This window comes from Erpetoichthys calabaricus, chromosome 3 (assembly GCF_900747795.2).
Source record: "Erpetoichthys calabaricus chromosome 3, fErpCal1.3, whole genome shotgun sequence".
In the NCBI taxonomy this organism is placed as follows: domain Eukaryota; kingdom Metazoa; phylum Chordata; class Cladistia; order Polypteriformes; family Polypteridae; genus Erpetoichthys; species Erpetoichthys calabaricus.
This window is the reverse complement of record NC_041396.2, coordinates 152,281,614-152,296,631: the sequence shown is the minus strand read 5'-3', so window position 1 is coordinate 152,296,631 and position 15,018 is coordinate 152,281,614.

Here is a 15,018-nt window from a genome sequence, read left to right as displayed (position 1 = left end):
CCTGCTATAGGTGAGGAATGACTGTACATAAATCAGAGTATACACCCTGTGACCTGCAGGAAGAGTAGCAACACCCCAAACCCCAGACACAATCGCACAGGCACAGCTCTGGGTTCAAAACATGTACTTTTATTTAATAGAATACATTTAGCAGGTTTGTTTTTGTCAGCACAACTCAGCATAACACAGCAACACAATTCTTTTTCTTCTCTCTCCTCCACTCCTCTCAGGCGAGTGTTGACCAGCTTCTCTCCCAACCCAGACTCATTGAGTTAGGCAAAGTTGCTCCTCTTATACAAGTCCAGGAAGTACGTACATTGTCCACAGGAAGCACTTCCGGCTCAAGGAGGAGCCCCTTATAGCAGGGACTGATAATCAATGCAGAACTCTCTAGTGGAACTTACAGAACCCAACAGGGCTGTCCCATGAGACTACATTTCCCAACGTGCTCTACAGGTGTCTGTAAAAGTACCATAGCCCAGGGACATTGACATTTAGTGTGATGGGGAAGCAAAAAGTCCAAGCAAGTAGCTTCCCACTGCCCTTCTTTTATATTGGCTTCCCAGCTTGGCAGGGATCTTAGATTATGCCCCTCTGGGACAACAGCATTCTGCTAGTCTCCTGGCTGTGGCAGGGAAAGCAAGGTGTTCCCTTTCATCTTGTCTGTTCAGTGGCTTGGTTTCCTGTCCAGTTAAGGAACCTTGAACCCTTCTGGCATGGATGCCAAACCATGCTTGCAGTCCAGAACCGCCCACAGCATACAGCATCACTGCATGGCTGTGATTTAAGAAGTCTGGAACACAGCAAGACCATCAAAACAACCGAAAAGAAAATGAAACAAAATTAGGAAGAAAAGTAGTTCAAAATGTGTTATGATTTTTGCAAAAAAAAACATGGTGCCTCATCCTTCTTTTCTTTTCAATGTGTGAATAACATTTATCTTTTTTCTTTCTTTACAGACAGATGATGACGCAGTCTTTCACTAACTCCACTGAACCTCACAATAAAGCTGAAAGGTAGTTTGTCTTTTGACAAGGATAGAGAAACTTGTTGGTAGGATCACTAGCATTGTCCTGATTCCTTCAAATCAATTCAGAGAAGTGTCTAGCCCTGGCCTTAGCCAGAGCTTGATGGTAGTGGACAAGGTAAAAAACAAGATCTTTCTGTTGACTGCAAGACCACATGGGCATAGTTGTTCAAGTTAGCAATCCTGATTATTGAACTTTCAAACTCCACTATTCTAGTGTGGTGACTGATTTAAAATTTACATCATTTTTCTAAATTGTAGATTGACTGTAAACATTTCAGTCATTTAATTTAACAAGCTTTCATTCATAATCTTTGTCAACATAATTTGGCTAGTAATTTATCCATTCTGGAGTCTAATCTTTGTTATAGATTAAGCTTTCAAATTAATTGTTAATAAAACTTATGTTTTCAGTAGATATCTGATATATTTTTTGAAGGAAATATAGCAATGCACGAGCTACTTGGACTATCAGTTTCTATTGCTTATTTAACCATTTTTATGGTAGATATCTTTCAAACGCACTCTTTAAGTTTTAAGAAAGTGAAATTTGATAATTATTTAAAACACTGTTTAAATATAGCAATAATTTCTGGAGGATAATTAAATTATTGAAGGGAATGTGGATTATATTACTTGCCAACAAATCATGCTAGATATTGGCCCTACTAATAATTAAAAAAAATATGCCAAGTTTCTTTTATTAGTCACCTTTTTGTTAAGTAGTGGTTGATGTGATCAGGTCTCTTGCATTTACCACAGCTTTGCACATCAACCTGCCCCATAAGGGGACACATCGGTTTGCTTTCAATCTACTTCATAGCAGTACTAGATGTATTTGAAACATTGTTTGGTATTAACGTAAATAAGATTTTTTTGAGAATTTATGTTATTTTTTTCTGGTTGTAGTGCACTTAGTGGTAGGCTTCACAAGGCATGTGTTAATTTTTAACATTTTTTCTGATATGATTCCTAAACCATTAAATTCAGCACGTAAATTTTAATATAATATGGGAGTACCTGTTTGAGTTTAGAATGATATTAAATGTGTGTATGACAAAATATATGTTATGTATGAGTCCCCAAAAATCTTCTATCTGTTGTGAGACACAAAGTACCTGGGAACTATTGTGTACAAAACGGAAAAGGAAATGACTAGGTAAATGAAATGTGTGCTGTTGCATGCTGGAAAAAAGAGGAACAAACAACCAAAAGCAAAGGACTGTGGAAAAAAATATAAAGTTAAAGATCAAAAAGAAGTTCAAAAACCTGATTTAAAAATTACTTGAAAAGTGATTATTGCTAAGATTCTTTCAGATATTGTTCATTTATCCAGCAAGGGATAGCCATTGTTAAGACCGCCACTGCATTTAAATCATCACTTTCATAAATGTCAGAAGTGCAACAGAATCGTACAAACAATAAAAACAAGATGTGAATGAATAAAAACAGTTACAAAGCAAATTAAGTAAAAAGCTATGCACAAAATTAGCATCCTTTTCACAAAAAAGTAAAAGTTTATGTATAAAACGATAGATAGATAGATAGATAGATAGATAGATAGATAGATAGATAGATAGATAGATAGATAGATAGATAGATAGATAGATAGATAGATAGATAGATAGATAGATAGATAGATAGATATTTACTAAAGAGAAACTTTACTGTTACAGGTGACACACAAAAAATTCACACACTCTTTAAAATGGTGAATAAAAAGTATCTGGAGACTAATTAAAATTAACCCATTAAAATGGCAGACAAATAAAAACATTTTAAAAGTTTCTGTTACAGCATCATGGAAGCTATCAAAAAAGACTAAGAAAAAAGAGAAATCCAAACAAAAATCAAAGACCAACAAACATATTTAGAATTACCCCACCACCATCAAAGACAATAGAGAGACACACAGAGAGATTAATTAATGTAACAACAAGTGGGATAAAATAAATTAACAATAAGAAAACAATTAACAAAAACAGATGGAAAAAACATTTTACAAAAAACTGAGAAAAATAATAGAAAGCATATAAAAAGTGCAGACTACAGTTCCTTAACCTAGTGCTGAAAAAGAAAAGAAATTAAACTTTTTATATATTGGCGATTCTAAATTGGCCCTAGTGTGTGCTTGGTGTGTGGGTGTGTTTGTATGTGTCCTGCGGTGGGTTGGCACCCTGCCCAGGATTGGTTCCTGCCTTGTGCCCTGTGTTGGCTGGGATTGGCTCCGGCAGACCCCCGTGACCCTGTGTTCGGATTCAGCGGGTTGGAAAATGGATGGATGGATGGATGGATATATTAGACTAGTTAGATGCAAAGAAAACAAATTAGTGTTAAGATATTTTACATTTGTATAGATTTATGTTTTGTGTTTTGCTGTGACGATTGGTTCGGTTAACTTTGGATTCTCAGACCCCAGACTGTGTCTGACTATGATTATTTTTTCTCTTTTCTGTTTTCAATCCATGAAGAGTACCAATTAGTTTCTGGAGGTTCATCACAGACAGTGACTTGGCCAGCTTCCTTCACTCTCATGTTGCCTTCAAAGAGTCTACCATAGACTAGTCCTCTGAACAGAGCCTACCTTTCTGATTAACTTGGTAATTCTTTTAGCAACTTCTGTTCTCAAGGTAGTGCCCAAATATACCGCTCCCTAAAACAGCATAAATACAAAAACAGACTGACAGAATATAGGCAGAAATGCTCCATCCATCCCAAATGACCTGAACCACCTGAAGAAGTACAGTAGTAGATTTCTGTTCTTTTTCTTCCTCATGTCTTACATACCTGAACCACCTCAATGTCTAGTCCCTCGTTGAAAAATGGAGCCAAGGCAGCTTTGGATTTTCAGAAGTCCATTACTATTTTCTAATACTAATCTGCAGATGGTTCAGCCTACACCAGTAAATGAAGTCATTCAACAGGTCTCTGTATTTTTCTCCCCTATCAAGCATTTAAAGAGGTCAACATAAGGGAAGCTAGAAATCTTCCCCAGGATGCTCGTGTCACTGACATTCCAGTCTGATACGTACAAACTGTAGTCTGCCCGTCAAGTACTCAGTAATTTAAGATACTAAAAAGCATTTGAATTTATTGACCTTAACATTTTTCACAATAGTTTGAATTATTTGGTTTTAAAAGTGCTAGAAAGGTTAAGAATTTCTTATGATAATTACATCGCTGCAGTGCCTAGCCATGTGGGCATAGCCCATGTGCAGAGCGGATAAATGATGCTGCTGTCCATCCCAATATGTGTTTGCTAGGGATTCAATTCTGATTTCTTCTGGTGTCTACTTCAGTACAAGCATTTCCAGGGTTTTTATAATATTACATAATGTTATCGATTAATATATTTAAGTGTTATATATTGTTCAACAGAACATCTTTGTTAGAATATGTTGAAAAAGTACTTGAAAATGAACATTCTGATGAATAGCACCCAATTCAAAATATACCATAAGGTTTATTGCTGTAACTGAACATTATTTTGTGGTTGTTATCTATGACAGATCACCCATTACTCTCTGCAGACGTTTTTGACAACTCACAAATCCCATTTTTGTTAAAGCATTAACACACTTGATAGGCAATAGTTAACTTTTTTATTTTCCCTCAAGTTTCTTAAAAACCTACATCTATATGTGTAAGCATGCTTCTGAAGTTCTCCTTTGGCAAAACATTCAGACATCATCAAACTGCTGCATCACCCGATCATACTGTTTCAGTATTCCTCCAGCAAATAGCAGGATGAAAACTAAACTGACCAGTGACGGCCATTTTTATTCACTTCTCTTTACTGATTTGAGACATTTAAACTACTGATATGTACATATGTGTGTATATTAATACATAAATAATATCATTGTTTATTAATTTATGTATAACTAATTAAATATACAGTGGTCTATATATTTAAGATGACAATTAATATGCCGTTGTCCTGTTTCCATTAACAAAACATTTAACATATATAATAAATATAAGACGTTTCATTGCAGAATCACAAGTAAATTAGAATTTTGCAACTCATAATGTTTTATTTGCAAGTCAAATGAGCAAGAATCATTAGACTGGTTTTTAAGTAGTGATTAGATCCACGGTTTTCAAACTGTGGTACGCGTACCACTGGTGGTACTTCAAGTCATGCCAAGTTGTACTCGTGTGGTCCTTTATTTTCCACGAATCGATGTTGCTAGAATGCCAATATGTTGCATATAATCATATATAGTATAAGTATACTACTGTAAATGCGTGGAAGACTCCAAGCCGGCTTTTATTAGCGCAGACACCCATTTCCTTAATTAGTTTAATATCACTTTAACGTCATAATTATAGTCATTATAGTGATTATAGTGACTTTTTCTTCAAAACAACATGAGCGTAAATTAACGATTCATTGACAGTGGTACTTCAGTTTACTGGTCCTCGTGAAGTGGTACTTGTTCAAAAAAGTTTGAAAACCGTGGGATTAGATCATGAATCAAATGAACAAGAATCATTAGACTGGTTAATGGGTAGTGACTTCATGAATTAAATGAGTTGAAGCTCATGATCCAGGAGAACTTCTGTGTATGTGCTTTAAACATCTACCATCTTTCAGCAAAATGAAAAACATTGACGATATCATGCAGGATACTCATGCACTTTATCACTCAAGTAGAGCTCCAGTGAATCAGTTTTTTTGGTGTTCAAGAATTTATTCATATGATTCACTGAAAAGATTTGTTCAAAAAGAATGAGTCATTCAGAAATCACCCATCACTAAAGTTGACACTTTATTATTATGTTTCTGTTACCTGATTGCATACAGCACACTCTTTTCTGCTTGGCTGTGGTTTTGAGCCCTGCAAAGGACATACCTTCCTATATGTGTGCTTCTTGCCTTAGACCCAGGTGCTGCTGGAATAATAATAATGCGTTGTATTTTTACTTCAGTATAATAAATGTTGTGTTAGGTTACTCATTACTTTAAAAGCAAGTTACCCTACTGCTCGTGAAATTGTGCTGCTGAGCTCAGCATTATATATTTAGCTCATTAACATAAATTTAGAGCAATATCTGAAATATTGATACTGATTATCTCAACCAGGAGTATTTGCATCAGTAAATTCATCTCTGTGGATGTTTCTACTCGTGGCTGCTGAAAGCATGTGCTCAGCCAGAGTGCAAATGTGCAGACTATGACGTGCAGACTATGAAATCCTTAACTGTAACCAGATTTAGGGTCTACATGGCCAAACAATCAGGTTACTTACAGAGAAATCTGCCTCTGTTAACCTGGTTTCTCAGAGACCAATAACCCAGCTTCTCTAACCAGAATAATGGTTTACAAGGCATTTTAGAATCCAGGTTTCTTTGAATAACCAGGTTATTAAAGTGCATGTAAACCAATGTATGAAAAAAGTGTGAAATTTGTCAAAATAATAAACCTTACAATAGGCCAGTTTATAATTATTTTGTGATTAAGGTTTCAATCTAATACTCCAGGCCACCCTAAAAAACCTAAGTATGAAATACTGGAATCAAGCCTTGCAAGCATCTTGAGGGTTGTGTCTGCTCACCTGCATTTGCTGGTTAAATTAAAATTTAATAAAGCTTCTTGTAAATAAATAAATAGGCTAAGCTTCTAAACAAATAACTGAAGTTTTAATTTAATTGCTGACATCCTAAGCCCTCACTTTCTGTATAGTCTGTTGTGATGCCAATTGAGAAAATGAAATTCATTGCAAAAAATGAAATCTAAGCAAGTAAAAAGTATTTACATCATGACATTAAATCTTGTTTTCCTTAGTGTAAGAATTATTGACCTATCAACTTATATTTATGATTATTTAGCTTAATTTAGGAAATCTTATCAAGTATATTTTGCTTATCCCATTAGCAGATTTTTTTGCTAAATAAAAGCAAAACAACTCCCATTTTTAACATTTTTTTGTCTACTTTTTGCCTATGCATTTTGTGCAGTGTCGACAGGCATCAGCTTACTGCTGGGGTTCTCAGTGTGCCGGCCACCTCAGTTGATCTTGTCACCAGCACAAGTTCTGAGACACGTTACTGACATGCAATTGCAAATTATTTCCTTTGGCAATTTCTCCTCATTTTTGTTTAGTGAATGTTTAAAAGTGAATTATTCAGTATTTAAAGGTTCTTAATCCTCTCCTAATGTACGTATGTTTGAAATAAGTTAATTAGAATATGTTTCGATGTCTTAAGAGTGCTTTGCATCTAACAAAATTTTCAAGTGTCATGGGTGCAAACTGAGCATGCTGCAGTTAGTTGTTAGTTTGGAAGCTGCTGTCCTGCCCCCGTTGCTCTTCACTTGTTTGCTCAGGTATACTTTTTTCTTGATTAAAACACTGAGAAAATGACTTCAAAGAAATGGAAAGTGGAAATACTTCTATTTTATCCTTTTATGTTAAACTAGATACAAGTCTTCGGAAGGTCTTTCACAGTCAAAAGTCTTTCTTCAGTTCAGTCAGTACGTATAGTAACCATTTATTGACTCACTCAGTGCTTATTAATTAGAAAAAAATGATTGTGGCGTATGTTTTCATGTCTACATGGACAGTAATCTGCAAGCATACAGTAACTTCCTTGTGCCATCACTCATCTGTCTCCTGGCTGTAAGAATTAATCTTCTCTGGACAGCATCAGGAAACACTTTAATAATATTATTATTTTGGTATTCAAGAAACGGTAACAATTTATTTTTGAAAACTGTTCAAGTAAATTGTAGAGGGTCTTTTTAAATATCAATTAAACAAACAAGGGGTGGAGTTTATTTTGTTCTTGTATGGCGAGCTGAATTAACATTTAGAGATATCTCAAAATGAATTTTAAGATATCTGGAAATGCATTTTAGATATCTCAAACTGAATTACAGATATCTAAAAATACATCTATTTTAAGATATCTAAAAAGCATTTTATGATATCTCAAATAGATTTCAAGATATCGTGAAATGATGTGCTGTACATTTTGAAATATCTGAAATGCATATATCTCAAAATAGGATCCTGTGCATTTTGAGATATCTCAAATACATTTTGTATTTGACTGCAGCCAGGAGAAAACCTCATACAATTGAGTTACTTGTAAACAAAAGGAACACACTTGCGCCACCACCATCTACTCAAAGCACCATGATGTTCCAACAATGATGGATGGATTAAAAGCCAGAAGTCTGTATGACCATCAGCATCAAGTGACTCCGTGAGAACCCTAACTACAAAGAGGACTATTTCATCTATGTTAGGTAGAATGCCCAGAGGGGACTGGGCGGTCTCGTGGCCTGGAACCCCTACAGATTTTATTTTTTTCTCCAGCTTTCTGGAGTTTTTTTTTTTTTTTTTCTGTCCACCCTGGCCATCGGACCTTACTCCTTTTCTATGTTAACTAATGTTGTCTTATTTTAATTTCTTATTTTGTGTTTTATTTTTCTTTTCTTCATTATGTAAAGCACTTTCAGCTACTTTTTGTATGAAAATGTGTTATATAAATAAATGTTGTTGTTGATATGAAGTTTTGGCAGTTGTGAAATATGTTAATGTGTTATATAATATTATACTTGAACTTGATCAATAGCTTTCCTTTAATGATCATATGGTATACAGTATCTTTAAAAGGTAAACTCCTTGCATTTAATATCAATCAGCATTCTCCATTTTTTTCCTAACTTTCTAATTGTTGCTTTTTTCATTTCTTTTGATAGCCGCACCCCTTGGAGGATATATTTTGGGTATGTCATTTCTCCCTTGTGAATGTGATATCTTCAAGTGCATTTCAGAAAATGGCAAGAAAACGTGGCGAAAATTTTGTGAAATGAATTTGCATTTTTTACATTTTGGGTTACATGTTAAGCCATTTTTTTTATTTGTTGATTTTCTAAGAACATCTAATCCTGACCAGGGTCTCTCAAGGGGCTGGAGCCTATCCCAGCAAGCACAGGGCACAAGGCAGGATCAGTCCCTGGACAGGATGCCAGCCCATTGCTGGGTGAACACATTCACACACAAACACACACACTAGGTCCAATTTTGAGTCGCCTATCTACCTAACCTGCATGTCTTTGCACTGTGGGAGGAAACCGGAGTGCCCAGAGGAGAACCACACACACAGGGAGAACATGCAATCTCCACAATGGCTGGGCCCTTGTCACAGACATTTGTCTCTTTACTATGTATTTCATAAGATGATTGTCTGGTAGTGAATTAGTTAAAAGAAATATAATTAAACAAATAAATATTATCAAGATGTAACTATGTTTTCAACATTAAAAAACAATTCCACAGTAACATTTGCCTTGAATTAACCAATTAAAAATATTTCAGTTTTCAAAACAGTTATCTTTAAACTTAATCATTAACAATCTTAAAGCATAATGATGAAAGCATTTGAACCAAACCTTTTATCAAGTATAAAAAAGTATTTAAGTGTTTGGGGTAAACCGAAATTCTTTTGATCATGTGAACTGTGTATATATCATAACATTTTTCTATGTGAATGACAGATTTGTTAAATTTAGTGGGTGGATGATGAGCAGGTAATGCCAACAGCCTTGTATTGACAGATGTTTTTTCTCAGATATTTCATATAAGGCTAGTCTTACACAATATAGTCCATAAGGTAACCTTTGCCTGAGTCTTTCAACAAAAGTGTTGCCAGCTTCCCCAAATTATTGCCAGAATTTGCTTGTAATTTATCAACATTTTAGCTCACAAAAAAACACTGGTTTTGATTTTACCTTTTATAGTTTAATTCTTTAGAAAAATCATAAAATGAAAGAACTAATGCATTCATTAGTAAACTGCAATTTGTCTGTATAATTTATTGAAGTTCATTTTTTTGTTTGTACAAAGAGAAATTTCAAAGTCAGATGATGCCTCTGGGATTGTGAAATTAAAATTGGGTAATAATCCTGATAAAACACCATTGAACAAAATGAAATAAATAAAGAAAATACTGTATGTTAAAAGCTGAACTTTATCCTTCCCTCATATCATAATCTGTTACCTGTGCTTTGAATTAAAGAAACAATCATTTTGCTCTGGAATCTATTGCTAAATGAGACTTAGCACTACTTTACACAGGCATGTAGAGGCTTTTTATGACACAAACTTTCAAGATTAAAGAATAGCCATGTAAATACTAGTAACTGAAAAAATAAAGGAAATATTTCAATTAGAGTGGGATATAGTGATTGCAGGTTCAAGATCCCATGTGTAACAATGCTGAGCAGTCCAACTTGCTATTTATACTGCCTATCATAGCTCAAATATAACATTTTATGGTTCTAAAAGTGGGTCGTCAGTCAGGAAATATTTGACAGGAGGACCAGTAACAAAGACTTCTCAAATTGTTGATGTTTTATAAGCAACAATAAGCAGGTTGATGTTACTTCAGGAAAAGTTAGCCCAGAATGCAACAGAATGGGCATTATGGTCAGGTTGCAGTGTACAGTATGAGGCTGTTACTTGGTGCAAATATAAGGTAACTAAATACAAAGTTGAATTTTCATTCATCTGATTTCCAACAAACAGTACTTGTGTGGAGCATGTAATAAATCTACAGGCATGAATACTTTTAGCTTTGTAGTGATGTGGGCTGCATTTTTCTTGCATGGTTTACATGCACTGAATTCTAATGTGAATGACAAGTAGTTTATGTATGATGACAACAGTTTTGAAAAAAGTAAACTTAATCCTAACCCAAATGAGCAAATATGGGAGATTCCGAAGCATGCAGTGATTTGTGAAAGTATCAAAACACTAACTAATTGAATTCCACAGGACAGAATCTACACCAAGGTGCATTGAAGTTTTTCTGCCAATTTGTGGTGGCCCATTGCCACAGTTTAGGCATGTCATTGTTTTATAAATTACCAACACACAACATTCATTCTACCAATGTTGTTGTAAGCACAATCTATGAGACATGTGAATTCTTGCTCCAGAAAGTTTGAAAACACTGTTGAATATCCTGTTTATGTCAAAATGTTTTGCATTTTCTTGGCATTTCCTGATTAATTATGCAAGATCTGAAGGAAATGTGTCTAACTAGGCAGGTAGTGAAGGACTGAGCTATATGGAAAGGGCTCATCAGGCACCTCGACCCCACATAAAAGTGGGAAAAGAAGCAGAGGAGGAAGAAGCCATGAATAAAATGACAAGCAGAATACCCAGTTGTAAATAGTACATCTGTCACTGCCTTTCAAATCCCACTCAATGTGCCCAATAAAGTATCCATGAAGAAAAGCATGACTTATGAGAATGTATAAGTACAGTAGCTCTGGCAATAAAGAATAAACATTCGTTAAGGAAATTATGAGACCTTGATGACAAATACATTCCTTCAAAGTTAAACAGTCTCTTTGCTTTTTAAGAGTAAGCTAAAACTAAATAATTTCTAGTTGATTAGATACAGTGGTATTGTTCTTTAATCAATTTTCTTACAATGTTTGACAGTCATCCAGTTTCATAAGAATACAAAAAATACTATTTTGTAATCGACTGCAGACCAGACTTATTCCTCCAGCTTTTGTTATTTTAGCCAATTTCTTCATATTGCCTGCTGAAAAAATGGGACGTGAGTGACCACAAAAACATGAAAATAGAAAAGAACGTGTGCTTTTTCAAGAAACTGGAAAAAAAAATCTATAATAACTTAGTATTGCTTTAAAAACTAAACCCAAAGAGTTAAACTGAAGTCAAACCAAAAAGTTTTACCAAAACTACAAGAATGTCACCAGAACTAAACATATACAATTCTGAACTGAATCAAATGGCAAGCTATGAGTCACTAACCAGAATATCTAGTGTTATAAGATCAAACTTTAAATGCACAATCTCACGCAGAGAGCTGATGCATTGCACTGAGTGTTATTGCATGGCGTTCATGACATGACGTGTGGTTCCTGTTTAGAAGCAAAGGTGCAGCGCTTCCCAGCAACTCCCTTCCTAAATTCAGAGAGTCTAAATGGCAGTGTAACACACTTTAAATGAAACAACAAAAATATTAATATCTTTCTCAAAATAAGATACTAACATTAATCTGATACATATGTTAATTTTCCTTGAAAATAAAGCTTTTAACAATATTCACATCAAAGGAACAGAAAAAAAACAAAACATTTAATATTTATATTTTTACTTATTGCTGGTTTTTGGCCATTTGTTGTACTTTGTTTGTGATTATCATTCCATCTGCATCTTTTATTGTTTGAGGCATGGTGCCTCACAGCTCTGGCCACATTTTTGGCCACAATAATTTCTTCAAGCATAATACAAGTGGTGACACTTAAAAGACCACTGCACCATTGTAATCCACTCTAAAACTAGTTTGGTTCCTCCCTCCCCATTGGCTTTAATGCATTTCGCAGAGTTGAAGTTCCTGAACATTTCCATGATTTCGCCAAACTCACAGTATAGTGAACTTTGTGGGGTTTGCTCATCACTAATGACAATTATGTATCTGTTACTTATGCCATTCTGTTTATGCTAATTGCTGATAAATGCTTTTATGGAGAACAGAGATGACACACTTTCTGAAACAATGACCATGCTAGAATGACAGCAAACTATATAAAAGCACCTATTAAAGTACTTTTGTCATTTAATCCAAAAGTCAGGTATCCAAGTTGAATGTTCAGAAAATTCCAAACTCATGTATTTTGGCTAACACACTTGCTAAATAAATGATTTCTAGGAACTGTTTCATGCCTCACAGAGAATTGTGTTCAAACGTGATAGAGTTCTTTCATTGAAGAACCTCCCAAACAGCAGTTTTTTAGAATCATTTTTTTCTTTTTTTGAAAATGTAAAAATATTAAACAGTGCCATTGTTAATCTAATCTTTGTCAGCATTCCATAATGAATGCCCCATCAAACAGTTTATGAAAGTCTTGTATATTGATGAAGAGTGCCTGTGAAAATTAAATGTCAGACAAGGGGTCACAGTAGTGATAAAAAATATTTGTTGAAGAGGCTATATAGTCCACCGTTTGTTCTGAATTACTTTATATATTTAAATGAACAAATTGCAATGTAAAAACAACTTGTAATAGTATAAACTTCTTCTTCTTCTTTCGTGTGCTCCCGTTAGGGGTTGCCACTGCGGATCATCTTCTTCCATATCTTTCTGTCCTTTGCATCTTGCTCTCTTACACCCATCACCTACATGTCCTCTCTCACCACATCCATAAATCTTCTATACTGCAAAAATTCCAATGTTAGGTTAATATTTAAAAGTATATACACCATTGATTCTATATTTGAACATATATGCGTTTATTTCTCACAATCTTTTTGCTCTGTACCATAATGAGTGAAAATTTGCTTTTAGATGCTTTTATCCCTTTTTAAATCACACAGCTTAAATGCCTTATAAATTCTCTTAAAAATGGCTTTAGGCAGATAATAGGAAAATAGTCACAATATTTTCAAATAAGAAAAGAACGTTCCCAAGAAGATGGAACAATTGTGTTCTAAGTAAAATAAACTTTAAATGCCCATAAGCAATCTGACAAAACTGTTATTTTAAGTGTGAATTCTGCTGTCAGATGTATCAGGTTGCATTGTTCTATTAAAACTCCGCAAATTAAAAAAAAATAAGTCATTTCATTTGAAAAAAATATTTGCATGAATTTCCACATTTTTCATCTTGAAAGAAATATTTTGTAATGTTTTTAAATTTACTTTGAGAATTACTTTTCTTCATAATTCTGAATACCCAGGCTTTGTACATACCATATGAGAAAATACTGTATTTGAAGCCTAAACAATTTTTTATAGATGGTTTATGAAAGAAAAGCACAAAGTGAACAGTGATAATTAACAGAGGAAAAACTTATTTTGTGAAATTGTTCATATTAAAGAAACTCAAATAAATGCATACATACACAAGCCCTCAATCAAATAAAAGAAAGGTTACATAAGGCTGGAATCCATTCGAGAAAGACCATCAGAAGCTGCACGAGAGCAATTTCACATGTGTGAGATAGTAATTCTTTTATTTGATTTATTTATTAGGTATCTGTGACCGTTTTGATAGGTAAGAAACACTACTAGCATTCATGCTGGTTTATAAGCATGGATTAGCTGGCTGTTTATTTTAATCACTGTATCAGCCCTGGGGTAAAGAAAAAAAAGTGTTTAATCCTCTATTTTCATTGTAATTTGACATGAGAGAAGAAAATATTAAAGAACTTAGTGAACTTTAATGCGTTGTTTCTTTTTTAAAATGCTATATTTTATCTATAGTTAAAGTTGTGTTATAACAATATTGTGCAGTAACTACAAAAGTGTTCTTAATTTTTTCATCATTATTCCTATCCACCCAGGTATAATACGTACTGACAGTGATTACTGTGATTTAGAAAATAAAAATAAGCTTCAGGTAGTAGTGCGATAACACAACGCTTTTTAATTAAATAAAATAATAAATTAAATGAAACAACGATAGAAAGTAATAAGTGAAACAACGCTAGGTTTCAGAACAGTTCCACTGCACATCTGTTGGCATATGTGTTTTGAAGAGCTGCTCCATTGCAAAATGTTGGCACCGTTGTGTTTCATTCTCAGCAGCTTACTGTCGGTGCTCATATTTCTCCCTCTCAGCTTGACAGTTGATCAGAGGAAAAGAAAGGCTGCTGTTTGTTTCAGATCTTATGACTCACTCTGCACTCTCTGCAGTCTCACCATTTACCATCTGGTGTCTTTTGTCGTTCTTGTGGTAATAACAGTAACCAGTCTCCATTGCTGCCTCTAATAACCACATGCACCAATATGTCTAAATCCCTGGCTACCTACAATTGTTTGTTCACTTTTTCCTGCTCTCTAACCCTTATACCACTATTTCATGCAATCTTCAATAGAGTTAGATTGCAAATGTTCTGATTGTATTATTCAAAACTGTTGATGTGGAGTATGCAGACTTCATTCAGTTACTATAGTTTTGTCTGCAATTTGCTTTCTGTAATGTATTTTCTTTTAGAC